General features: G+C 40.2%; 1 protein-coding gene across 3 annotated transcripts in view; it reads right to left on the minus strand.

Annotated features, from left to right (window-relative positions):
* Window positions 1-27,332, minus strand: part of CHRM3 (cholinergic receptor muscarinic 3) — a 512,306-nt gene that overhangs the window by 255,556 nt on the left and 229,418 nt on the right. The window contains exon 1 of one of the 3 annotated variants that reach the window (XM_036827782.1): window positions 18,301-18,357. The exons of the other annotated variants lie outside the window; for them this stretch is intronic. The gene's annotated coding sequence lies outside the window, so the exon portion shown is untranslated. Of the gene's footprint in view, window positions 1-18,300; window positions 18,358-27,332 lie in introns of those variants that run through there. 3 annotated transcript variants of the gene reach the window in all.

The raw sequence follows: 27,332 nt of genomic DNA on the forward strand, positions 1-27,332 counted from the left end.
TGTTACTCCTTGACCAATTAAAGTTGGTAGACATTTCTGTTTAACTCAGCCTCATCCAACCTCCCGCTGACAGCGCAGCCTTCTCTGACGTCTGACTGCGATGCACGTTCAGCCCTGGGGTGCTGCAGCCCTCAGGTCAGAACCACTGACACATTCTTCAGCTGTCCGGGGTCCTATCTATGCCACACCAGAACGTAAGTTCCAAGGCTTTCCTCCGATTGACCAGGCTGAACTGCTAAGTTTGCTATGATGCTGGCAGAGCGCTGCATATGAAGTAGCTGCCTGTCTTGGTACACATGTCCTTCTCATAAATACAGTCCTCATTCTCTGGGCTGAAACTCCAAGAGAGAAAGTTGGGAGGCACCTATTAGACTGCTTCCCTTTCCTTCCTTCCACCGTCATTCTTGTTTTGCAGAATTCCTCAGACTCAGCAAGGGGTCATGTCTTCCTTTTCTTTCTTGGTGTTGTAGTCTCTTAATATCAGACAGTGAGCCTAGATGTAATAAGTTGAAGGGTTTTTCCACCATATATGACTGGCATTTTCTGGGCTGACCCTTGATAAACTAAAAAAACCTAGAAAATTCTTTCTCGAAAACTAACTTGGATTTCCACTTTTAGCCATGACAGGGTACAGGGATGGAGTATAACCTATACCCTGGCACCCCCCCATCCCCCCAAAACCCCAAGAAAATATAATAAATGAAATAACTATTTTGAGGAATTGGATAAGTAGTGTAGGACTGTGATGACAGAGAAGGGAAACCGAGAAGAGAAGAGAAACCTGTATCTGGGCTCTTGGTTTGGATGAGGTTTCTGGAAAGTGGGCATAGGAAGGGGAAGTCAAGCACAGCTTGGTTGCCTTACTAAATTGAGGAAGTGGTGATCAAAGTTTGAGGAGTCCAGTAGTCCTATGAAGAAGATGCTCAACAACGTTAGTTACTAGGAAAATGTAAATTAGAACCACAATTAGATGCCATGACACAATTAAAACAACTGATTATAGTAACCTTGGCAAGGATGTGAGGTAGCTGTAACTCTCTTACACTGCTGGTGGGAATGTAAAATGATACAACCACTTTGGAAGACCGTTTTGCAGTTTATTATATAGGTAAATATACGCTTAAAATGTAGCTGAGCAATTTTACTCCTAGCTATTTACCCAAGAGAGATAAAAATATATGTCTGTACAGAAACTTGTGTATCAACGTTCATAGCAAAGCAACTTCATTCAAATCAAACTGGAAAAAAATGTCCATCAGATGAAATGGAGAAAGCAAATCTTGATACTGTCATACAATGGAATTAAATAGGGATGCAATGCAATAAAAAGGGATGAATCACTGATACTATTTCACAATACCATGTATAAACCTCAAAAATATTATGTTGAGCAAAAGAAGCCAGATATAAAAGTGCATACTGTGGGACTCAATTATTATAAAACTCTAGAAAAAAGAAATCTAATCTAAGGATCAGAAAGCAGAACAGTGATTGCCTGGGATTGGCGTGGGATAGGGTATGTCAATTGACAAGGAAAGGCTACACAGGAACTTTGTGTGGTGATGGAAATGTCCTACAGCTTGATTTAGTGGTAATAACATGGTAGATAAATTTGTTTAAGCTCAACCAAATATGTACTAAAAGTGAGTGCTTGTTATTGTATATACATTATATCTCAATATAATATTGAGATTAAAATTAACTTTACCTGGTTTCTTATTCTTTTATAATATCAGAACTGATCTCTTAAAATAGTTTTAAGTAATTTTTAATATTAAAATATTAATTTAGGTACAATAGGAAATACACAGGTCTTACATTTGTTTTAAAGGTATCCAGTGTTTGTGGGAAAAGGGTGCCACAGAAAAGAAATAAGCTGGCCAGGTACTGCTACGTACTGAAGGCAGATGGTCAGCACAGTGGGTTGATTATGCTATTCTGTCTACTTTTGAATATGTCTGCAATTTTTTATTTAAAATGTTTTAAACATCTAGTGGATTGCATTTCTTTAATTAAGATATTATTAATATATTAGTTAGCAGTAGATGTCTGCCTTAACTACTTCCTCTCCACATCCTTATCTCCTGATTCTGTGTAATGTCTTTCTGCATCTTTGTTACATTTTCCTTTTCATCCTCTACTTTTCTCCTTTCATCTCTTAGTCAACAGCAATTTTCACAGAATCAACTTGTGTGACATGGATAAGTCAAGACCTGAATAATTTGAGAAAAAATTAATTAAACCTCTCAGTCTGGTCCTTTATATTCAACAATCACGAATTTCAGTAAGCCTACCTGCAGAAGAGAGGCCCTTTCAAGAACAAATGAAACAGCAAGTTGCAGAGAAATACCACTTTGTTAAGTAAAGCTGAATGACAGTCTGCTTAACGTGATGATTGAAACAAACGGAACAAGGAAACCAATTTAATACAGTGAACACAAAGAAAGAGTACGAAAAATTTAAAAGGGAAAGAAAATTGGGCTTAATTATTTTCATCCTACCTTTCCCTTTTAAGGCATTTGGAGTCTTGCTAACTTCAGGCAAAGCTGGCTCCAGGCTCCCAGTCACATGAGTAAGGTTCTGGTCCGGAAGTGCTGAGCCCGGTTCTGGCTAACACAGAGTGTGCACAGACTCCATGTTGACATTATTTTTACAGATTTTATAAATCATTTTATAGATCTTCCAGTGAGACTGAAGCTCAGAATGAAGTCAGTCAAAATAGACTGATTAATGATACATTGAATAGATGGCAGTGTTCAACTATGTAGGCAGGGATGGTCTTTAGAGAAATTAATGTTCCTTTCAGTTTCTTAGTGATGTATAAAATAGAAAATGGTGTTTTCCCCCTGATCCTATTATCTCTAGAACTACCCGTTCTTTCTGTGTATAAGACCCCAAACTGTTTTTCTAATGAGCAAGAGTGGACCAAAAAACACGTACTAATTACCAACAAAGAACATAAGCGCTGCAATCACACTCTGATGTGCTAAATTAGAACTTTGTTCTCCAGAACCTAACCCATTATGGACAAACTGAGAATTGTTCTTAATGTTAAACTAGAACAATAAGGCACAGGATGTTTAAGAGTGGAAGCTGTGAAGGGGCTACACCCAATCCTATTATCATAGAGCTCTCATTTTCCTTTAGACACATTTCTTTTCTAAGTATATCTTCTTGTAAAACGTTTCACCTTAGGAGCAAGCTTAAAGAACAAAAATTTAAAAAAGAGTCTGACTATAGAACAAGGGATATAGAAAAATTCCTAGGATAGGGACATATTACACCTGTCTCTATTTTTTTTTTTTTTTACACCTGTCTCTTTACCAATATGTTCTACATTTAATTATTTCAAAGGAATGCACAGGTAGAAAGCATGATATACTAGTGTCTTTGTGGGATGTAGAGAAGTGTAATTATCTTCCTTGCCTTTGGGAAGTTTATTTTATCTTTTAGGCAAAAAGATAATCACGTCATAAGTAACATGATAAAAAGTTATATATATATATGTATATTATATATATAATGTGAATCCATCCATCTATGTATTCATCCATTCATCTATTTATCTATCCATCCACCCATCCATCTATCCATCTATCCATCTATCTATCTATCTACCTACCTACATACCTACCTACCTACCTATCTATCTCTCTATCTAATGTGGTGCTCGTGTTATTGGCAGCGAGGACTATAGCGTCATGGGAAAAGCACAGGTTCAGAAAGGATAAACTGAGAAAGAAGGAAATGCTTTGTGGGAGATAAGCTAGATCTCAGATTATGAGTACAACTCATAAAATAACAGGAGGGAGGTGCTTCAGGGATGGGGGACAATAAAAACAAAGGCTAAGAATCAAGAATAGAGATGACACACCATGGGACCAAGGGAGAATGACACTGAGCTGAGTTAGAGGAAATCAGGTTGGAGCCTGACTTGGGAAAGCCTTGAACACTGGTCCTCAGGAACTTGTATTTTAGCCTGAGAGCAGCACAGTCGCTGAAATGTTTCGAGTAGAAGACTGACACACTAGAGGTGGTTTTTACATCAAAGAGATCTAGAAGCTATGCTGACTGGACACAGGGCAAGAGGCTAAAGAACCAGAGGCCAAATCAAATTTTAAAAGCGTATCGACCTTAAGTGATGACTAAGGAACATTTCTTAGTAGTAGTAAATTCCTGATAAAATTAAGTGCTTAGAGTCTGCACACATTGTTGAATTTCAAAGTGATTCAACACAAAACACTGACTGCCTACGGCTTTAAGCTGTATGAGAAAGACGACAGGGGTCATCACAGGGTTGCAAAGCCACAAGAGCACAGAGAAGGATGAGTTTGGTGTCCCTCAGGCCCTGGAAGACAGTGAAAGAGGACAAAGAGGAAGTCGATTTGTGCTAGAACCTGTGGAGTGGGGTCAGGTTTTGACAGGAACACACTGAAGACAAGGGGATTCGGACGCACAGAGATACAGGAAAAGGTCGGGAGGCAGCAGCAGAGAACATGTCAGGGGACTCCACGAGTGCCTGTCCCTGTATTTACAGGAGGTGGCATGTGCAGAAGGAGAGAATGAAGGAATATTTCCTTAAGAAAGTTACTCCTCCCCTTTGGGCTTCAGATTCTTCATGGAACTCTTAGGGAACGGTTGACCGAAACCACCTGCCTTAGCCAGGAATGAGGACAACTGCCTGCCTGAGTTGTCTCACAACAGGAGATTCCACTGCCTCCAGAAAAAACTAACTGGGAGAATTCAGGAGGGGCAGAACGGAGGGAGGACACACCAGCCCATAGTACATCTTGTTACACTAACCTGGGAAGAATTCGGGAGGGGCCGAAAGGAGGAGGGAGGGGACGGACGACATGCCCTGCCAACCTCCCAGAAGCCCTCACGCTGGAATCCACCTTGGCTGGGAGATGTGCGTGCCACCAGGAAGGAGCCGGAGTCAGACCCAGCATGGGCCAAGCAAGATGACTGGCCAGAGACAACCCGGAAACTCACCCCATTACCAGAAAACCTGAGACTGCGAGCCACGAGGGTTCTCTTCCCCTGCTGCTCTCCGCCCGGGCATCCCTTTCTAACAAAGTCTTTTGCTTTGTCAATAGGTGTGTCTCCTCGGACAATTCATTTCCAAGTGTTAGACACGAGTCCACTCTCAGGCCCTGGAAGGGGTCCCCCTTCCTGCAACAGAACTTTATATTTTTACGGTTTAAATTCACACTGAAGACCTGCCCAGAAGTTAAATGATAATCACCCTGTTACTGAGAGCACTGAAATAGAGAGATCGTGGGGAGCAGTCATGGTGGGAATCATAAGAAAAGACGAGGTCTTGATAGATCCTGGGAGATGACTGCAATGTACCAGGCACAGAGAAACAGAGAAGGATGTTCAGGTGGGGTGGAATAAGGGACAGCTGCCAAAGAAAACGTGTCACCAGAGTTCTGAGTGTAAGTGCCTGACTTTGAGCTTTCTGACTGTAATGTAAGTTCCTGACATTAAGCTTTTGATTGCCGAGGCACCCATTTCAAAGTCTCAATAAACATACTGCCAGCTGTGTGACACAGCCGCTAATAAAGCAACTAGATAAGAAACAATGCTGTCCCGCCCATGAAGTTCCCCTCATAGAAAGAACTGGGTGACCTAGATAACAACCTACTGGAGTGACCCTGCTTTTCCTTTCCTGCACCCTAATTCCTGCTCTTATGTTTTAAATTTGTCAATAAAGAGTGAACCTGAGAAACCCTAGTGACCCCACCCTTAGACGCCAATAAAGACAGAGTCTCGGGTTTACACGTCGTCCCCCTCTCTCTACCCTTGACCTTGCTGTCTGGTTCTCAGGAGTGTCATGTACCCTCCAGGACCTGTGAGTAATAAATTTTGTTCTTCAAAGTTCCCTAATGGTTTTTGCTACGGTGCATCTTGCAATCATAATAGGAACCACAAGGGCTGGTCAAGCCACAACTCTGGCTCTAGCTGGGGAAACGTCTGTGGTGGCTCAATACAAGTAATAATACAGGCCCAGGCATTCTCAGCCTATCAGTTCCCTATCAGTCACTGTCAATCGGCTGACACCCAGCAAGACAAATTCTCAACAGACTGGATACAAAAGAAAAAGGTGATTATTCCCATATTTTTATATGGTCAAGGAACCAGAAGAACAGTACTTCCTTTGAAATAAAAAGGGAAAGGTGTGTGTGTGTGTGTGTGTGTGTGTGTGTGTGTGTATTTCAGGAAAGATAGTAAATAGATCTGTGTTTTCGAGATGCTGAGCCGGGGGTGAGGGAGACTCATTCAGCAATACAAACAACTAGTAACACAGAAATTAAGCTTTGGACAGAGAGTTTAAAGATTAAACATGAAGATGACCTACCTGCGTAACAGCTGGGAGAGTGACTTGAGAGATGTAGAAAAGGAAGCAAAGAGAGGGTAAAAGAGTAGAGGAAGACTCAGTTTTAGGGAATCACTATTTCAGGAGGCAGGAGGTGGAAAAGAAGAATCCAGCCAAAACCTAGAGACCAGCAAGAGAAAGCAGAAGAACCCAAGGATGCTGAGATACTGACTGCAATGTCACAAAACCACCTCAAATTCTACGAAGTTTTCAGATAGAAAAACTGGAAAAAAAAAAACAGCTCAGGTTAGGAAAAAGAAGGGTTCACTGATAACCTTTAAGACCAATGTTTCAGGATAATTAAAGTGGAGACACTAAATGACAGTGAATTAAAGATGAGAGGGGAGGGAAGGCAGGGCAGGGTAGACAACGCTGATGAATCTGGCAGTTAAGGCAAAGCAGGAAAATACATGCGAGCTGGAGGATACAGTGCCAGGCACACAGCAGGCACTGGAATCTTTCCGAAGGAGTAAAAGGAGGCTGGGAGGTGAGGTCAAGAAATATTTTACATTAAAAAAATTTTTTTGGCCATGTCACGTGGCTTGTGGGATCTTAGTTCCCGGACCAGGGATTGAACCCGTGCCCTCGGCGGTGAAAGTGCAGAGTCCTAACCACCAGACCGACAGGGAATTCCCAAGAAAAAAATTTTAATTAAAAAATTTTATTAAGGTACAATTGACATATAATGTTATATGAGTTTCAAGGGCATAACACGATTCGATATTTGTAAACACTGCAAAATGATGACCACAGTAAGTCCAGTTAACGTCTGTCATCATACATAGTTACACATTTTTTGTTCTCGTGATAAGAAAAAAGTTGAGTTTTAATGTTTAAAACACCAGGATTCGAAGTCAGGAAATAGGCAGAAAGGGCAGATGTTAGAGACCAGAGAGAGGATGAAAGTCCAGGTAGAAATGTGAGTGTCTTAGTGGAAGGGACATTTCCTCTTCAGAGACAGAGAAAGGGGCAGAATAAGGACAGATGTGTTGAAGAGCCTGGAGGAAAGATGTGTGGGCTCTAGGTTTCTCAGAGAAGCAGGTCCTGGGGGTATTCTAAGAGAGCTTTGGTCAGAAGGGCAGTGTATAGAATTAGGGGTGGAAATTGAAGGGGAACGTTTGGCAAAGCCACTCTGAAGAGTGCACTAAGCCGTGATGAAGGTTGACCGGAAGTGTCCTGAGGAGCCAGGAAGAGCCACAGTCACAATGAGCCTTGTCTACAAGCCTTGTGGGTTTGCCCCATAGTGTCCTGTGACACTGAAACATGAGAAGAGGAGGGTTTCAAGGAGGGTGACGGGGCAAGTCCAGAGGAAGGGGTGACAGAGGCTGGAGCATCAGAGAGGGTGGCAGTGAGGGGTCTGGACAAGACGCCTGGTGTGGCCTGAAGGGAACTCGCAGCACAGTCTCCATGGGAGACTGAGGAAGAAAAGGAGCCCGGAGTTCACAAGGCAGGATTCTGAAGATAAGAGGTGTGGCGAACAAAATTAACTTTCTACACGGTACAGGCCCCTCCACCAAAGGAACAAGGGTAATTGTATTCTCTGTCACAGAATAAAAAATGAAAACGTTTGGAAAGTATTTTGGATATATATAGAAGGCCCCATTAGTTCAAAGGAAGCAAGACCGGTGTGCTTGCAACTTTCACGGTAGGGCACAAAGAATGGGGCCACACACAAGGAGGAATTTAAAAAATGCTTTTGATTCTGTTGAATCAGTGATAAACCAAACATGGAATAACAGCTGTTTTCCTTCCCTGGCTGTGTACATGCACTAATAGAACTGGACAGAATAGAACAATTTAAGTGAAGATACTGTTTTATGCTCGAAAAGAAAGGACTCTAAGTATTTACAGGCAAAGAGGGTTCTTAGATAACTGAATGCTTATCTATTGCTTTCTGACATCATAAAAGTATTTTTTCAGTGGAGATGACATTAGGATTTTGGTAGCTTTCAATACTTCATGGGACCACAAGCAAGACCCAGAGGATAAATCTGAGTATCACATTTATGAAACTTGGTTTCATGACTAAGAAGAAATATAACACTTATTTTTATGTGTTTCATGTATGTATATTAGAAAATTGTTCTGATATGTAATTGACTTTCACTTACCATCCAAGATTGTACCAAGATTTTATCCCACTGGTTCCCTAAGCTGATGAACTCATGAAATTCCCCAGAGACTTCTTTAAAGGGAAAGATTTCTGGTACATCTCCAGAGATTCTAATTCTAGAGGCCTGAGACTGGGTACAAGGATCTGTATTTTTTACAAAAAGTCTCCAAAGGAATACGGAAGGAGTCTTCTACTGGTAAGGACTGACTATAATTAACAAACAGCAAAATAAATGTATTGTGATTGACACTGTACAAAATTTAAGAGTAAACTGTCATTGCTCAACTCCTGTCCCAGATATAAGAGTAGCTTGTTATTGCATTGGAAACCTAATATGAACGACTTTGGTTTTATTTATTCCTCCTTAAGAATATAAATCGGACTAAAGATAATTAGGCCATAAACTAGAAATTAATTTACCACTGTATATTCTTCCTTTCTCCCATGATTCCATTCCATTGGTCATTTATAGCACTGATATGTGATGAGATCACCTTCCAGTATATTTGCAACAGGGAAGCATTCATGTTTCACTCTCTTGGGATGGGCAGCAAGGGAAAGAAAAGTAAGAAAAAGAAATGTGAAGTAAATGGGATCTGGGAGTTTAGCAAACTGTTGAAAAAATTCATTGTGTTAATTCTTCTGATATTCTTGTAAGTTTGCTGTGATAAAAGTCAAAGCTCTCAGGGTGATCTGTATTGAAAGAGGGGATAAGAAAAAGAAGGAACAAAAGCGGTGAGATTGAAAAGCTTGAGGAAGCAGAGCAGACAGGACAGCAGCCCCTGTCAGCTCCAACTCAGAGCTGCCCCAGCACCAGGACCGCACTGGCTACCAAACTAAGACCTTCTGTTTCCCAGACATGGGAATCCATGTGAGATATTTAGAAAAAAATGAAAGAACACCAAAAAAACCCAAAAGAAAGAAAAGAAAGATGAAAACCAACCAACCTGTAACAAAAACAAAATCACCAAATAAACACTCCTATCCTTTTTTAATGACAATTGCATAAAACTGCTAACTTGAGTCAGTCTAAAATCGACTTGTATTTATTGGGCACCTATTCTGAGCAAGCTTAGGGACAACAGTAGGAACCAAATACAGTCTCTATGCTCATGGGTTACTTCAGATATTTGCTAAAAACTAGGCCTGATATTGTTTTGAGGCTATAAATCAGTTCTGCTGTATTAAAAAGAATAATCAAGAAAAGACAACCTACAGACCAGGAGAAAACATTTGCAAACGATGCAACCGGCAAGGGCTTAACTTCCAAAATATACAAACAGCTCATACAGCTCAATAACAACAAAAACAAACAACCCAATCAAAAAATGGGCAGAAGATCAAAACAGAAATTTTTCCAAAGATATACAGATGGCCAATAGGCACATGAAAAGATGCTCAACATTGCTAATTATTAGAGAAATGCAAATCAAAACTATGAGGTATCACCTCACACCAGTCAGAATGGCCATCATCAAAAGGTCTGCAAATAATAAATGCTGGAGAGGGTGTGGAGAAAAGAGAACCCTCCTACACTGTCAGTGGGAATGTAAACTGGTGCTGCCGCTAAGGAAAACAGTATGGAGGTTCCTTAAAAAACTGAAAATAGAGTTACCATATGATCCTGCAATCCAATTCCTGGGCATATATCCAGAGAAAACTCTAATTTGAAAAGATACATGCACCCCAATGTTCACAGAAGAACTATTCACAATAGCCAAGGCATGGAAGCAACCAAAATGTCCATCAACAGATGAATAGATAAAGAAGATGTGGCATATATATATATATATATATATATACACACACACATACCATGTATATATAATGGACTATTACTCAGCCATAAAAAAGAATGAAATCATGCCATTTGCAGCAACGTAGATGGACCTAGAGATTATCATACTAAGTGAAGTAAGTCAGACAAGAGAAAGACAAATATATGGTATCACTTATGTATGAAATCTAAAATAGGATACAAATGAACTTATGTACAAAACAAAAACAGACTCACAGACATAGAATACAAATTTATGGCTATCAAAGGGGAAAGTGGGGAAGGGATAAATTAGGAATTTGGGATTAGCAGAACTACTATACACAAAATAGATAAACAACAAGGTCCTACTGTAGAGCACAGGGAACAACGTTCAATATCTTGTAATAAACTATAATGGGAAAGAATCTGAAAAAGAACACACACACACACATATATATATGAATAACTTTGCTGTACACAAGAAACTAATACAACATTGTAAATCAACTATACCTCAATTAAAAAAAAATCAAGATACTCCCAATATCTTACTAAAACCTGAATAGGTAGCTACCACATCCAGTCAGGAAGGCTGAAAAATGTTCAGACAAGAGTCATTTTGTCATCTATACCTTTTGGGTTAATTCTGTTATATCACATGGTTAAAGGCTTTCATATAGCATCCTATAATTATCATGTATAATCATTTTAGAAAACAGATACATTACGCCAGTGACATTTCATACCTACTAAAGTCTGGATGAAAGACTGTTCCTACTTACGTGAGGCAAGCTTACAGTCATTACCAGAATTCTAAGATGGCTTTCAATCAGCTGGCAAATAGTTGTTTTGTATTTTTGTATTTACAATAATCTCTGAAACAGTGACCTGCAAACTTTCTTACCGGCAATCAGACACGTATTTTTTTACATTGCAACCAAGTGTACCCATGTACCTGTGTACACAAATGAGGATCTAAAACTGCAACAAATGTTTCCTGTAACAATATTTATTCTCACAATGCATGGTGTTCTTAGATATTTTGTTCCATTTTTTTCATTAATAAACTTTACTCTTTAGGGTACTTTTAGGATTGAAGAAAAACTGAACAGAAACCACAGAGAATTCCCATATATCCCTCTCATCACTCCCCCCAGCCTCCATTCTCCTTGTAGTTAACATCTTGCATTATTGTGGTATATTTGTTACAATTAATAAACACATATTTATACATCTTTATTATGGACTAAAGTCCATAATGTACATTAGGGTTCACTCTTTGTGTTGTACATTCAATGGGTTTTGACAACGTATAATGGCATGTGTCCACCATGACATTATCCTACAGAAGAGTTTCACTGCCCTAAACCGCCCCCCACCCCGGGGCTCTATCTATTCATCACTCACTCCTTCTCTCTCCCTCAACCCTTGGCAACCACTTATCTTTTTACTGTCTCCATAGTTTTACTGTTTCCAGAAAGTCATATAATTGGAATCCCACAGCATGGAGCTTTTTTACTGGCTTCTTCCACATAGCACTATGCATTTGAGGTTCCTCCATGTCTTCGAGAGCTCATTCTCTTCATTGCTGAATAATATTCCATTGTATGGATGTACCACAGTTTGATATTACTGCATTCTACTTCATTAAAATGGTCTGGCTGTGAAGTAGGCAAACAGTAAACTGATTTCAGAACAGCTGAGTGGGTCATAGCTGTAGTGTGGAAACTGTTGCCTAAAATGTGATGTTAGGTTCTTGTTGGACACAAAGGAACAAACAGCTTGGTCCCTATCTTAGGAGTTTAGAATGTTACTGGGAAGGAAAGGTCTACATCTATGAGATGCTTAGTAACCCAAGGGTAAAACAGAACAGAACTAGAAATCCATTAGTACTGTTGAGGAGCATGAAGAACTGGCAAGTGCCCTGATAGAAACTCTGTAAGAGGAGGACCTTACTGTCAATTACCGACCAGGAGACTGAGCATGGTACTTTTGGATGCCTCAGTTTCCTCATGTGTAAAAGTTATATAATATTAATATCTCTCACACTGTGTACTATGAGAAGTAAATGAATCATGCACACAGAGCTACGAAGAGGATCTGGCACTTAAGATTTCAACAAATATTAATCTATTATTATTAACCACTCTTATCTTTGCCTAGAATATAGTAAAACTTCAATAGATACATATTTTTTAAAGACTGGGGGATTCCACTTTTCATAGGCTTAATTTGGTCTGTGGAAGCTTCTGAGAAAAGCCAAGATGTGAGCCTTGAAGAAAGTATATAGTTTGGTAAGTGGAGAGAGGAAGAAGGATATAAGTGGTTGAGGATGTAGCATAATACTGGGCTGAGAAGTAGAAGTAAAAGGAGCATTTGGAGGATAGTGATCCATTTGATTGAAGTAGAGAGTTAGGAGGTGCGAACGAGAAACGTACGCTGACTGCCTTTTAGAGATGCTGGTGACCTTTGCAAATGACAGATATTTAAACTTCCTCTTTCAATGGGCAGGAAAGAAAGACTTCAGCTACCTAAGCAGAAAGCCGAACGTTCTAATGCTCAAGCATCTGCTGTATGTAATGACTTAACTTCTCTTCTACGTATCTTGGAATAGTACCGGTTATCCTTGGAGAACTGAGAAGATAGATTCAAATAATTTTCGGTGTTCCGTGGGTGAGAAGGTTGACCCATTGCCTACTCTTGTAGCCATTTTCCATATGGGAATGGTTTAAATTTAAATTAAATGCCAAGAAAAAAATAATTTCTTCAAGTCACGCTAGTTACATTTCAAGTGTTCAATAACCACAAGAGCCTAGTGGCTACTTCACCGAACTACACAGATGTAGAACATTTCCAACATCATATCAAGTTTCTTAGGAGAAAGAAGGTCTAGAGGCTAGAGGGGCACCTGTCAGAGGGGAAAAAGGGTATGAAAGCTGGAGGTGAGAGACAGAGAGAGCAAGATGAAGTGCAGCTTACATTGAAATAGCAGAGATGAGTACATCTTTATGGAGAGGGGAAGGTTCCAGACAAGAGGACAATAGGGCAGTTATTAGAAATCTTGGGAACAACTGAGCTGAGCTACAAGAGCCCAGGAGGGACAGAGGATAATGGCAGAGCAGAGGCTTACTTAGAGGTGAAGGGGAAAAGCCCCTTCTCCCCAGAGACATAAGGAGCAGAGGACAAGCACAAAAGCAGACAGTTTGAAACAGAAGATAAAGACACTCATACCTGTGCAGGTATGAAAACCTGGAGCAGGAGGAAAAACAACCATGGAGAATAAAGAACTTAGACTGGACTAGTGTTTTCACACAGTGGATATGGAATAAGTGTACTTACTGAAAATCAAAATCAGTAAAATTATTTGGAAGAAGCCAAGAGGATGCACAGATACTTTTTACAACTTGGCAACTTCTAGGTGCCAAAACAGTTGATAATTTTCATATCCATGAATCAATTATTATTATGTATTGGATCCTAATATACCAGGCATTCTAAGCAAACATAATGAAATTGAAAGTCTGGATTTATGGAAAGATCTTGGAGAACAACATAAATAAATGTTAGATTACAGAGTACAGCTTAAACATGTTATCTCAAATTAGGGGTGGCAACCCTCTGGCACTCAGGCTGCAACTCGTCGCTCTTGTCATTTTATAGATATCATGAATCAATCTTGACATTCCTTCTGGTCGAGCCCAAGGAAGCCTCGGGATGCCTTTCAACACAAGACCCATATTCAATCTACTAGTTAGTATGAGAAACACAACCTATTTGTAAATCAGTACAAATGACATTAGAATTGTAGAGTGAATCACACAGAGGAAGCCCATGGTAAAGCTACAGATATATTTGATAACAATACACTCATCTCACTGTTTGAAATCCAAAGAGAATCACTCATCAGAATAGAAGTGTAGACCTCAATAGCTGGTCTCAGCTCTTTTAGATATTTAACTCCTAATCTAGGAACTTTTCCTTATTAGAGAGACCCATAAACAGAGCATATGAATAACTGCAAATTGAAATTAACAAAGAGGCACATACTAGACCACTTAAGATAACCCCAATAAAATATACTCCACTGTTCTCAATTTTTCAGTAAGGATGTAACAACAAAGCTGTCAGAGTAAGAAGATAAACCTTGCAATTTCTCTCCAAGGAACGTAGGAGGAAGAATATGGACATGTTAGTTATTTAAAGGACATATGAAGCCCACAAAGCAACCAGGGGCAGTGGAGACAGATGATATTTTTTATGAGATTTTGCTTTATTTTAAAAGGCAACCTACCACTGTGAACATTTTCTGAGGTCCAGTGACTTACCTGTCCAAACTTCAAATCACAGAATCAAATGGGAGTTAAAAATTGGTTTTATCATGAGATTTAGTACCTAATATATATTTCTGATCGAGAAAAAAATATCAGAGTATAATAGGGAATTAAAGAAGAAAAGGGAGTCTCAAACGCCTATTCTGGTAGCAATCTTGATGAATAGTTCACATAAGCTGCTGACCTTTGTGTGTTGAATCATCAGGGCCCATAACTGCTGAGCCCACCTTGTTAGCCAGTCAGCTCAATCCTTAATACCAGGTTCTGCAGCGGAAAAATTTTGGCAGGGTGGTTGTTCTACCTTGGTTTCTCTCAATTTACTGGAAACATTCCAAATTGAGTGCAACAGTATTAAAGACTATTGTTTCCATTTTCTCAATATCCTGTGTAAAGCTGGGTAATTTTATAATGGCAATAAAATTACAGAAAGAACATTGAGACATTTTAGGTATTCCAGCTCCTCTTCATGTTCCACTGTAAAATGGTTGTTTCCAAAATAATTTAATCAGTATATGTCATTAAATAGAAGTTTAATGAATTTGAAATAGTATATACATATATAAATATATCATGCATAAATGTTGCTGCAAATATACCTATGGCCTTTCTTGTGAAAGGCCCTTTTTTATTCTTAGACTAATCCTTTATATTATAAAAAGCATAGTATTATAATATCCTTCCTTTAAAAATGTTGTCAGCAAAGATTAGTTGCTTTAAGTGATCCCCATTTTCAAAACCCCAAATTCATAATTCTCTCTTGGCCTCCTAAGCTATTTTGAAATCCGAAAATTTGAGAACCATTGCTATAGAACAAAATAACTCTTTGATGTACACAATCATCAAAACATTTCAAGGATATGTCTTTTAGAAATAAAACACAGAAGTTATAAAAATGAAGTATGATGACTACCGCTAGAAAAAAGTACTTTAGTAATAGTTTTTTTTTAACTCATGTAAGTACTATTTGTTCATTATGGAGAATTTGAAAAGAAGAAATTATTAAAATTTAAAAAATCACTTATAATCCCAATACTGATATATTTATATGTCAGTTCTTTTTCTTTACATTTTCTTAATATTTCTTTTTACAAAAAAAGGGATGGCATCAAGTCGATGGTTTCATTTCATATTACTCGGGAAGCCTTTAGAAACACTGTTTATACAGAGAAGATGTTTCAAGATGACACTAATATCATGCCTGATTTGCAGGTTAATGAACTATAGAGATGAGAAGGCAGGTAGGCACCAAACTCTGAGAGTAAAGTGAGATGAAGGCAGATGATTCTCAGTCTAAAGAATGACACCAAGGGTGAAACTGGCCTAGAGCCACGTGTAGGAGGACATCTGAAGTATACTTAATTTTCAACTCTACGAAAATATCTTGAAACCAAGGAGCTCAAAAAGCCTTTCTTAGAAAGGCAGGAATAGATGAAAGTATGATTATCCCTCATTCAACAGATGGAAAAAACCAGGCTCAGCCAACAATCCAGGAGGTTAAAGAAGGGACTAAAGTTTCTGAGGCAGACTTGACCTCTATCGTTAGAACCTGCAAATTTTCAAGAGAAACAAGAAACAATCTGACTTGACTTTGCTTGGCGTTTTGGCCTGCAAAAATACTAAGGCAGCCTGACATTTCGGCTACAAATTTTGCAGCTGTGTAATCAGTGGGGTCTGGGAGACCTTACCATACTTGGTTCAGCCCTTGAATGCCTTTTGAGACCAAGACAATAGAACTCATTATTAGCAAACTACCATAAGTCTCAAGGGTATGACACATGAATAGAATTCTTCCTTTTTCTCTTTGCCTGCACAGGGACATAAAAATAGAATAAGTAACTAGTGTATTTGCACATCTACTCGCACTAACTTTAAAAAATATACCGAGAGATGGAACTTGGCAAGAGCAACACCCACTACGAGCTGAATCATTTTTATTTTCCTCTAACATTGAGGTTTCTTGCTGACATGAAAGAGTCAACTTAAACCTGTTAGAAAGGCATTTGTTGCAAACTGTTCTTTCCTTTCCATTCCCAGCGTTACAAATTCAGCTCAGGGCCTTATTACTTTTCCTGGGCCGCAAAATACCTGCTCTGAGTTAGTCTCCCTACTCATTCCTGATTTAAAGCAACTCACACTTGGATGCCAGATAAATGTTTTGAGACACATCCCTGGTTGTGACAATTCCCACCTCCAAACTAATAAATGACTAGCCATCAGCGAGAAATTAGGAATTGAGCAAACAAGGTCCTGCAAAATCTGACCCACACCTATCCGTACCACTCATTTTTTCTTTCCACCCCTCTGCAATCTGGAGTTTCCAAGGTAGATTTTTTTTTTTTTTTTTTTTTTTAATCCTTCCTTTATGTGCTTCAGGCTTTTCTGGCTCTGTTTTTCCTCATGCTACTCCCTCCAAGAAGAATGCACTGCAACTCCCTCTCAGGAGTCTACCTCCCCCAAGGCCAACCATAAACACCTTCTGTCTCAGAAGCCCTGTTGACATACAACCAGATGCAGTCCTTCCTCTAATCCTCCTTAGAAACTTTCCTCAATGCCTACTTGTTTAGTTTTGCCTTACTCTTTAAGTACATGTGTCTCATTTTCTGCTGCTACGTAGGTAAAGAGCAAAACGCTTATCCCTTTTAGGTCTAGATCATTTTTCAACGATGGACTTTCTGGGATCTACATGCAGAGGCCTCTGTCTCTGAAGAGGGAACCAATTTCCTCTCCTCCCCATATGCAACCAGAGTCCGCTTTCTCTCTCCCTAGCAAAGGGGGAACGGCCGTACCAGTCACTGATACCATCATTATTATAAATGATCTAATTTACCATCTTATGTTATTTACCCTCTCATCTTCAGATGATTCTTCTGTGAAATCTGTTGTGTTAATTTCCACAATGAATGAAATGCTGTCTTATGAACCACTTCACTTGATTTTTACAAGTCTGTGAAATGGGATGATGTGACCATCCCATAATATTGAGGAGAAAAACGAGGCTCAAAGAGGTTAAGTGACTTGTCCATGGTAATGTAAACAGAAAAAAACTTCCAGTGGCAGAAGTAAACTCAGAAAGATGATGAGATCTATCTGCAAGTGTATGCTAAGTATAAGATTGAGGAAGCAGAGGGAAAGGTCACAGTGAGAAGTCTTCTTCCTCACTATTATTTCCTTTGCTCAGCAGAAGGGAAATAATGAAAACTACCTAAGATTTATTGGATGCTTACTAAACATCCAAGGCACTACATAAACACTTTACATGGAACTATGTCATTTACCTTACATAATAGTGTTTATGAGGTACCTATAACTACAGAGTACAGATGATGAAACGAAATCGGAAAATTAGCTTGCCCATGGTGGAACGGGGATTTGAATCCAGATCAGTTTGCATTAAACCCCACACTTCTCATCTCTATGCCAATACTTTTCAAATTTTAATCTGTGATTTAATGTGAATCACCTGCAGAACCTGTTAACTGCAGATTCCGATTCAGTAGGGCTGACAGGGGGGGCTAAGACTCTGCATTTGCAAGAAGTTCCCAGATGACGCTGAGGCTGATGGTCCAGAGACCACACTTGAAGCACCAGTTTCTTTATACTCCCCTGAGAAGGTGCTAGAGTGAGCAACTCAAGTCACTGACGTTCCAATTCTGGGGACTAGCTGGGGGCAGGGAAAGAGGGAAGGAGAGAGGATCCTGACTGTCTTAGCCAAGCCTACCGTTCAAGCTTCTTGGAATGCCTCTCACTGTTCCTTGTGCTATGCTCCACTGCTTCCAGCTTTAACTCTCCCCTTCCTTGTTTTCTCATAAGAATATTTTCACCTTGAAGCACAAAAGACATTATTTCAGATAATACTTAATGGTTATCATTTTGTCTGGAACACAATCCTATCTACACTTACCTTACATGTATTTCATAATGCCCTGCTTTGTTCTTTGACTTGACACACCAACTCATATAAAAGTCCCTAATTATCTAGATTTCCATCACTAAGCATCACTTTGTATTGCACTTGTTTGTAAAGAAACAGAATGTGTTAGCTATTTTTTTCTAAGATGGAGAGGTCCAATGTAAGTCACAGGAGTTGCAAATGTGGGATTTATTCACCCATTTATTCACCCATCACTATCCAGCAGCGACGGTATACCAGGCGCTACGCTAGGTTTACCCTCGTGATCCTTATGCTCCGTTTGGAAATCAAAACATAACGTATATATATTTTATTACACTATTTTTATATTATGTGCATGATGCTACAAAACAGTAATTTTTTTTTTTTAAAGATTTATTGATTGATTGATTGATTGATTGATTGCTATGTTGGGTCTTCGTTTCTGTGCGAGGGCTTTCTCTAGTTGCGGCAAGCGGGGGCCACTCTTCATTGTGGTGCGCGGGCCTCTCACTATCGCGGCCTCTCTTGTTGCAGAGCACAGGCTCCAAATGCGCAGGCTCAGTGATTGTGGCTCACGGGCCTAGTTGCTCCGCGGCATGTGGGATCTTCCCAGACCAGGGCTTGAACCCGTGTCCCCTGCATTAGCAGGCAGATTCTCAACCACTGCGCCACCAGGGAAGCCCAAAACACAGTAATTTAATTAAATGACTTTAGCTTACCTATTTTTAACTATTTTAGTGTACTTGTTCAGATGCTCTGATATAATGTGGTAATTAATGTCACTTCTCAATATAAAATCTCATTACATTAATTCAGCCTCTGCAGATATTTATTCTAAAATGTGCCCATGCACACACACAATCTCCCCTCACCTTTACTGAAGTGAAAATGAATCAATTTTTATTAAATTTATCAGCTTCAAAGGAAAGGCTTTGTGTCCTTGGCCACATCATCAGGCTTTAATTGGCTTCCATTCTGTTGCAAATGAAGTTTTAAAAACTTTGCCTTCAAATCACCAGTCATCTTCTCTCTCCCAATCTTCATTCAGAAGTTCCCAATCTCTGGCTGTCCAGTGGAGCCATCCCTGACCCTCACTCACACTTCTTTTTTCCCTTTACACTCACTTGCTGTAATGCTGAGAACCTTGTAAGTAATGTCTTTTTTACTCTCACAACAATCACACGTGGCAGGTCTATTAGCTACCCCATTTTACAGATGGAAATGAAGGCTTAGAGAGTGAAATAATAACCACTAACGTTGACTAGAAATATATATGCTCTACAAAATTTACAGTGTTCTCACTTATTACTTATCCCGCCTATGGGTAGGGTCATCTTAAATCTCCACTTTTACACAAGAAGCGCCCAGGCAGAAAGGGCCAAGTGCTTGATCCAAGTTGACACAGACAGTTGGTGATGGAGCCAGGATCCCAGCATTGGAGTCCAGTCCGGAACCTGGGCTCTTACCCACCCTCAGCTAACCTGATGAGGGTCCCACAGCTGAAGGAGAGTGGCGGAGCCAGGAGACAAAGGTCTGTCCGAACACAAAGCCCCGAAAGTCAGTCACTGCGTACACGGCTTGCTTTCTTCGGAGCCATCCTTCTCAGTCCAAAGGACAGGTTTAAATCTGTGCATTATTTGAACTCAAAGGAGCACAGGGAAAGTAATAATAATTTGATACTTGCTTCCTTTTGTGACCATCATCACCTGTCTACCCACTGGCATCTGTGCCCCTGCACCTATCCAGGGCCAACCCGGCCCATTGTTCTCACCCACTCAGGGTCTTTACTCCTGAAGTGCCCCCCTCTCCCATCCACTGTCAGTTTATCCTTCCTTTCTCAATTATTTCCATCATTTTACAAACAGGCTATACAGTCTCCCAGCTTCAGAAAGCCTCACTTGGTCCCAGGTCCTGCGTCTTCTACCTGGACCACACCACTACCACACGACGTTTCTTCTCCCTCTCAAGGTCAACCTTGCCTACAAAGTCGTCTATACCACCTACCTCCATTTCCTCACCACCGTTTCATATCAGACTTACATTTCTCTGACTGCCAATATTTCTATAATAAACACTGTACTACTCTTATTATCAAAATATATTAAAACGTATAGGTAGTATGCTTTTATATATGGCACCACACACACACACCTCATAACAAAAAATACTGTGACTCATTAAAACTGTGTGTATATGCCAATGTTACAGCTCAAATTCCTATATATCACAAATTTATGTTATCAGTCTCGTCTTTTCCTCATTCTTGAGACTGAAATCTTGTTCCAGAAGATTGCATACAGATTCATCACCAGGTCAGCATGAGCTCTCCTCTCCTGCCAGCCGCCCCTGTGTGAGTTCCTTCCACTGTGACTCACAGAATCTCTGATCCATTGTGAACAGCCTACCAGCTGGCTTCCATTTTTACCCCTCGCATCTTTGTTTTAGATTTACCTTGATAGCATCATGTTGCCTTTTGTTTCCTGCTCTTCAAACTTCCCCCTTTTCAGCTACCTCAGGCTCAAACGGAGGAGGAAAGAGGGCTGGCTGTATTCAGGGCCACATCTAGGTGTACAATTGGTGCATGCTACTGCTTATTCTCTTTTGTTGTCCATGCCCTATGGTCACACTTCCTCTCAAAACCACTCCTACCTAAAGATAAATAGTGCATCCTCTACCACTAAGAAGCTGGTAGCACAGAGATGCACACACAGTAGTAATGCAGCATGAACGATCTCTAAGACAATGGCTCTCCAGGAGCACACGGAGGAAAAACTAGTTTACACTTGGGGAGAAGAGGGCAGGAAGAGAGATCCCACACACACTTTGAAGATCAGTGGAAATTATCACGGCTAAGTCATGATCCAGTAACGGGAAGAGGCACCAGTGAGCTTGGGAGACAGAGGGGCAGAGCATGGCCTGTTAGAGCATCTTTTTGTAAGGGTAGAAATCAGGGTGGAAGTTAGGAAATGGTGGGAAACAAAGCTCGAGAATTAGGCAAAAACCAAATCACACGCTAAGAAAACTAGTTCTGTTTTTTTCAAGTCAGTGGGGAGTCTGCTTACTTCAAACAATAAAATAGTTAATATTTACTGAGGGCTTACAATGTGCCATTTATTATCTTCACAACACTCCCGTGAGGCAAGTGCTATTATTTTTTTTTCCATTTTATAAATAAGAAAACTGAGAGACACAGAAGTTAAGTAATGCTGAAGGTCAGACAGCTAGGAAGAGGCTCAATTTGAATGATAATGAGACTTTCATTTCAGAAAGGTAAAGGGATGTATTCCGTTTCTGGGCTGCGCCTGTCTAATGCACAGAAGGCTAGGACAGAGATACGGAGAAGTGGGGAGGGGCAAGAGGAACAGAGCAGTTCAGTTCCGCCATCGCGATTGGGGGTCTGGGGTGAAAGTCCAGCTAGAGTGGTCCAACTGGATGCACAGATGTGGACTAGGGAAAGATGTCTAGGCTGGGGGCAGAGATCTGAGTCACTGGGCTAAAGGTCATAGCTTAAGCCTGGAAGTTAAGTGAATTAGGCAGAAAAGAATTCTGAACAGAATTCTGGCAGGCGCAGGGAAGGGGATTTGTACTTAAGCAATAGACAGAAGAAAACAACAGAAAGGAAGGAAAAGAGGGAGGGAGAAAGAGAGAAAGACAATGAGGGGAAAAGAGTACCAGGAGATTCAAGCAGAGGAAAGTTCCTTGGAATACAAGGAAAGAGGGAATTTCAAAAAGGTCATTGGTAACAAATTTTGCAGAGCAGTCAAGAAAGTTAAGGCTCAAAAATTCTTGGGGTTTATCAACCAGGGGATCTTTCTCATTTTGGCAACTGCAGTTCCAGTGAAGTGGTGCAATCAGAGGCCAAAGTGCAGCTGTTTGAGGAGTTCTGGGAATATGAGGAAACTGAAGGAAAGAACAGGGTCATGGAAGATGGGAGAAAGAGAAGGAGGGAGACATAGAAATCAAAAGAAAACCTAGGCAGGGGTGTTGTTTGTTCTTTCTTTGTGACTTCAGCCCATTTTCCATTTACATATGAGAGGCAAATCTTCCAAAGAACCAGAAAGTGTGAAGACCCCAGAGGCAGCAAACACAAAATGGATGTAGGAAGGACTAAGGTCCAGACTTTCTCATGCTGTCTTTTGAATCTATTCTTTCCTCCTGCTGGCAGTTTCCTCTTTTGTCCCTAATCTCCTTTTTCCTGAAAAAGTTATCAATGCATTTTCCCGCTTTCAATCTATTTCCACAGAGTGTTGCCCAGTTAATTTTCCTCATGTTATTCCCCTGCTCCTACTCTTTCAGTGTGTTCTGTCATTTTCAAAATAAAATCCAAGCTCCTTTAGAAATATAATTATTCTCCTTTTGGTCTTACCCACTTTGGCTTGTTCTTAGAGCACCACCCCTCATCCACAGAAGCCAAATCCTGAGGCTGTAACATTCTACCCTAAACCTGTGATCCTTTGCAATGCCTACTGGGTTGGTTTTTTTTTTTTTGCCCATATAAACCCTACTTTTCCTGAAACCTCATAATATGTCACCCTCTTCTTATAGAGCGGTCTCCGTGCCCTTGAAGCCATATAAAAATGTTACCTTTTATTCTACCTTGGCATGTCATCAACACATCATAAACATTTTCCAAAAGTTATATATGTTTATCACTGCGAAAAGTATCAAGAATATAAACATGCTAAAGATACAATCCATGACAACTACGGGGTCATAATCTGTTTGGTATTTAAACAACTTGGTCACATTATTTAAATCTGGTCTTATATTTTAACACTTACTAAAAAATGTGTGTACCTTGTCATCAAAACTGGACTGCAAGCTCTTCAAGAGAGAAGCTGTGTATTAAAGCATTAGCACAGATCATCTGAAATTTCATCTCAGGAACATACAGCAAGAATTGAATAAGCATTTTGCTGAAAGGAAACTGGACAGAATTTGCAATCTCAGAATAATAAGGAACTGTGTAAATTGAATTTTCTTTTTTCCCCCTATAATATGCTGGAATGTAAATATAGCACTTCCACAGCTTTTGCCTTTTATCACATTATGAGATCATTTTTTTTTCAAGGCATTCTTATGTGTGCTTTGGATTTATTTCTTCTTATACCTGAATGCATGCTGCATGTTGTTTGCTGTGAAGATTGTGCCTCTCATTTTCACATTCTTTTCTATGATCTTCAGTGTAAGCCTACGAGCTTCCTCATTTCTCTTAGAATGTAATTTAATTTATCCATGTTATGGAACTGTGTCTAAAACCTTCTTTTAGTTAAAAAGTATCATCTACGAACTGCAAATTTGGATTTTTATGGAATAAATCATCTCTATTACTTTACCTATCACTCCTAGCTTTCTACAGCTACTCTCGTTATAATTTTTAGTTATCCCCTAAGATTTATCTTATTTTTATGTCCATATTCTGATACTATTTTTGTGTTTTTTTTGTTCTGTGTCTTAAACGCTACTCTGTGATATATTTTGATCATTTGATCAACTTATTTTGATTTTTTTTGCATTTTATTTCTTTTGTGTATAGCATAACAAATGCTCCTTTTATTTAAAAATACAATCTGTGACTTTCTGCTTTATTTTGTTCCTGATTTGGATTTTCTTTTCCTTTTTTTTTTTATTTTTATTTTATTTTATTTTTTTATAAATTTATGCGTTTTATTTATTTTTATTTTTGGCCGCGTTGGGTCTTCATTGCTACGCGGGGGCTACTTTTCATTGTGGTGTGTGGGCTTCTTATTGCAGTGGCTTCTCTTATTGCAGAGCATGGGCTCTAGGCGCGCGGGCTTCAGTAGCTGTGGCTCGTGGGCTCTAGAGCGCAGGCTCAGTAGCTGTGGTACACGGGCCCAGTTGCTCCGCAGCATGTGGGATCTTCCCGGACCAGGGCTCAAACCCGTGTTCCCTGCATTGGCAGGCAGATTCTTAACCACTGCGCCACCAGGGAAGCCCTCTTTTCCTTTCAGTTCAAATGTTCCACTGAGAATTTAAGTATTTTTTTAAAAAATGGATTGCTTTCACTTGGGTCATTTCTGAAAACGAATTTGCTTTTTCATCTATTTCCGTGTCATGTATTAAAATCTTGCTAGAGAACTATTAGATTTACTACCTTCACTTACAGTGACTTCTTAAACCTAACTGTGGGGCATTCCACGTGTTGGGCAGCAGTACCCTGGTGTATAAGAGTCACCCTGGCGTCCTGAGACCCCTGTGCGGCCAGCAGGATTTGGGCACGGGGCGCAACCCTCAGAGGCAGGTGTGGCTGAGCCGAGCCCGGTGCTGAGCCTCGGGCCTCGCGGGCTGCAAGGGTAATGGGGCCTCCCGGTACCTGCTGCTTCTCCGAGATGCCCTGAGCACAGACGAGGTGGACTCCGCCAGCCGGACGTCAAGGTCAGTGTCCAACCAGAGAGGGAGCTGCCGCCCCGCAGGGACCAGGGGCTGTGAGCGGGTGAAGGAAGTGGAGGGACAGGTTGCCAGGGGGGCTGGTGCAGAGCAGGGAGGAGTTACCAGGTGGACAGGATCCGGGCTGGGGGTTCCTGGAGAGAACAGCTCTCCACGGCAGGCCCCCCATCTTTGTCTTTACCTAAAGCTGGTACTTCTGTCCAGTACCTCCCGGAGACCCAGGCCAGGGACCCCTGCCTTGGTTTGTGCATTACAGTCTTGCTTCTCGGAGTGCAGAAATGCAAAAGCGCAAGCCCACCTTAGCCCTTATGAATCAGAATCTGTATTTGAACAGGTGACTGTACACACATTTGCATTTGAGAAGCACTGCATCAGAGGACCCACTCTGGCCCTCACCCTTTCCAAGGGACATGCCCAAGGGGAGCTGGGTTCCTTTTAGACCAGGCTTCATACTCAGGTCCCCAGAATCCCTTGCCCACAGGCCCAAGTCTGCTCATTTGTAGGGTATACAGTGGTTGTTTTCACAATACATCCTCCCCTGCAACCAGGACCCAGCAGGTGGTCATGGGACAGCTGTGACACAGTGGGGAGGGGTGGGGTGGACTTCCAGGCTGAGTGTCCACATGAGGCCCTGGAGGAGCAGGAAAGAGCCAGGGGTGGGAAGGAGGGTGGGTCCAGGGCCTCCAATTATACTTTTGCTCCTGGTCCCTTTAGACAGGGTTGAGCCCACTTCTGTCCATTTAGAGCTGATATACATATCTAGTGGGGGCCAAGCTATGGGCAGGGTGATGGCTACAAAAGAATATATGCTTTCTACAAAAATTTTAAATATTTGATACTAAAATGTTAGGTTGGATTCCAGAATCACTTGCCTTATTCTAAGAAATTTCAACATTACAGTTGTCAATGAAAGAAAGTAATAGCCGTCAGAGTCTCTAGGTATAATTTCAATTCCAGGAACCTTCTGAATGTCTATAAGATAGGTTTTAAACTTTTTATCGTCTCCTTGTTCTTACAAAGCAACCCACAAATAGCAGCTATCAAGACTTTGGAGAGACCACTGATTGGAAATTACAAGTCAATGTTTCTAACATAATACCTCATAAGAAAAAGTTATTTGTGAATTTATGCTTTTCATTAAAACATCTGAAAATATTTTATTTGGAAATTCAATACTTAGTTTTCTTCCCAATACTTTTTATTTTCTCTTCTTTTTTTAAAACTTATTTTATTGAAATATAGTTGATTTACAATGTTGTGTTAATTTCTGCTGTACAGCAAAGTGATTCAGTTATACACATATAGACATTCTTTTTCATATTCTTTTCCATTATGGTTTATCACAGGATATTGAATATAGTTCCCTGTGCTATACAGTTGCTTATCCATCCTATATATAATAGTTTACATCTGCTAATCCCAAACTCCCAATCTATCTCTTCCCCACCCCCCTCGCCCTTGGCAACCACAAGTCTGTTCTCTGCATCAATGAGTCTGTTTCTGTTTCGTTATTTTCTCTTCTTTTAATACAAAGTATATGTATTGAAAATTTTTTCACGAAATTCCATATGGATGCCCCCCAATCCTATCTAATTTACCCAAGTACCTATCACACAAATATCACACGTGCATAATTAAGTGAAAAAAGGTCAGAAGCATATACCCAGCTAGACAGAGTTAAGAAAAGCTAAGGGACCCAAAACAGGCAGAGTGGAGAAGGATACACCTTCCCATCACATGCAGTGTGTCTTCAGGTCACAAATGTCTATTATTTCTGACTTTTATTAGAAGTATATCCTTTTATAAAGTGGATTTCCTTCCTTTGTACAATTTTTAAAACAGATTTTCCCCCTCAACAGATCGGCTTCAAACTTTTTAAAACATTTTCCTAACATATAATTATCATCTTCCAAAGATCCAAAAGTGCTGTCAATGTGACTGAAATCAGAATGTAAATATTTTATAAACAGCTGTCAAATCTCAATTGGCAGAAAACAAAAACCCCCCGAATTACTGTAATCTAACCACGAGGCTACATCATTTAATTGACAGATAAGACATTTTTCGAGCTTCCATTTTCCCATCCGCATTTTAATACATTTGCATGGTGTGCCATCCTGGATCGTCCCTGTGACAACTGACTTGGAAGATGGAATTAACTCTGAAGCTCTCTAAGGGAGAAGCCTAGCACAGTAATTGAACTCAGTTTCATGGAACATTTTTCACACTCACTGTATTTGGAATGTCTGTTACTAACAGGGACTATATATTGGCATCAAGGGAATATTATGTTGGCCACTGGAAAAAAAAAGGCAGCTTTGCTCTTAGTAGTTCGATAATTTATTATTTCATTCTTTTGGGCCTTCATTCAACAAACATTTCCAATCATCTATGTGCTAGGCTTAACTAATAAATCTATGTAAGATCCAAAGAACTGGGCTCTGTCACCC

This window comes from Balaenoptera musculus, chromosome 16 (assembly GCF_009873245.2).
Source record: "Balaenoptera musculus isolate JJ_BM4_2016_0621 chromosome 16, mBalMus1.pri.v3, whole genome shotgun sequence".
Lineage (NCBI taxonomy): Eukaryota > Metazoa > Chordata > Mammalia > Artiodactyla > Balaenopteridae > Balaenoptera > Balaenoptera musculus.